This window comes from Arachis duranensis, chromosome 2, assembly GCF_000817695.3.
Source record: "Arachis duranensis cultivar V14167 chromosome 2, aradu.V14167.gnm2.J7QH, whole genome shotgun sequence".
NCBI lineage: Eukaryota > Viridiplantae > Streptophyta > Magnoliopsida > Fabales > Fabaceae > Arachis > Arachis duranensis.
In genome coordinates, this window is record NC_029773.3 from 39,278,161 (window position 1) to 39,279,662 (window position 1,502).

A 1,502-nucleotide genomic window follows, 5' to 3' on the forward strand; every position below is an offset into this window, starting at 1 on the left:
GTTATTGATTTCTTGACTAAGAGTTACAAGATAACCATAGCTTGCTTCAAGCCGATAATCTCCGTGGGATCGACCCTTACTCACGTAAGGTATTACTTGGACGACCCAGTGCACTTGCTGGTTAGTTGTGCGGGATTGCAAAAGTATGATTGCAATTTCGTGCATCAAGTTTTTGGCGCCGTTGTCGGGGATTGTTCGAGTTTGGACAACTGACGGTTTATCTTGTTGCTTAGATTAGGACTGTTTTATATTTTTTGTTGGTTTAGAGTCTTTTATTTGAGTTTAGTTTCATATTTTAAGTTTGGTGTCAATTGCATGCTTTTGTTTTCTTTTATTTTTCGAATTTGCATATCCTTAGTCCTTTCTTGATCCTTAAAAATTCTAAGTTTGGTGTGTTCTTTGTGTTTTCCTTTAAGTTTTCGAAAATTTGTGTCTGATTTTCTAAAAATTTTAAGTTTGGTGTCATTTTGTTGTTTTTCTCTTTCCTCATTTCAAAAAAAAAATCAAATCTTTTTCAAAATAATTTTCAATCATATCTTTTCAATTGCTAATCCCAAAATCTTTTTAATTAACTAATTGATTTAGTTTTCAATTTGCTTTGATCTTATTTTCTTTTAGTTTTTGAAAATTTATTTTATTTTCCTTTTGTTTTATTTTATTTTTTTTGGTAAAAAAAAAAAAACAAAACAATTTTACTTTACTTGTGAATCCATATCATATTCCCTTTCTCCATCATGGACCTAAGTGGAATTGAGCAGTCCAGAAGGACTCTGGGGTCATATGCTAACCCCATTACAGCTGCATATGGGAGTAGTATCTGTATACCTCCCATTAAAGCAAGCAGCTTTGAGCTAAATCCTCAACTCATTATTATGGTGCCGCAAAATTGCCAGTATTTTGGTCTTCCACAGGAAGAACCTACTGAGTTTCTGGCACAATTCTTACAAATTGCTGACACAGTACGTGATAAAGAGGTGGATCAGGATGTCTACAGACTATTACTGTTTCCATTTGCTGTAAAAGATCAAGCTAAGAGGTGGTTGAATAACCAACCTACAGCAAGCATAAAAACATGGAAACAGTTATCAGACAAATTCCTGAATCAATTTTACCCTCCAAAAAGGATGACACAACTGAGGCTGGACATCCAAGGCTTTAAACAAGAGGATAATGAATCCCTTTATAATGCCTGGGAGAGGTATAGAGGTATGCTAAGAAAATGCCCCTCTGAAATGTTTTCAGAGTGGGTACAGTTGGACATCTTCTACTATGGGCTTACAGAAAAAGCTCAGATGTCTTTTAGACCACTCAGCTGGTGGATCTATACACATGATCAGATGTCTCTAGACCACTCATCTGGTGGATCTATACATATGAGGAAGACGATTGAAGAGGCTCAAGAGCTTATAGATACTGTTGCTAGAAATCAATATTTGTACTCTTGCAATGAGTTCTCTACAAAAGAAAAAGTTATGGCAGTAGCCACTGATCCTAATCCTCAA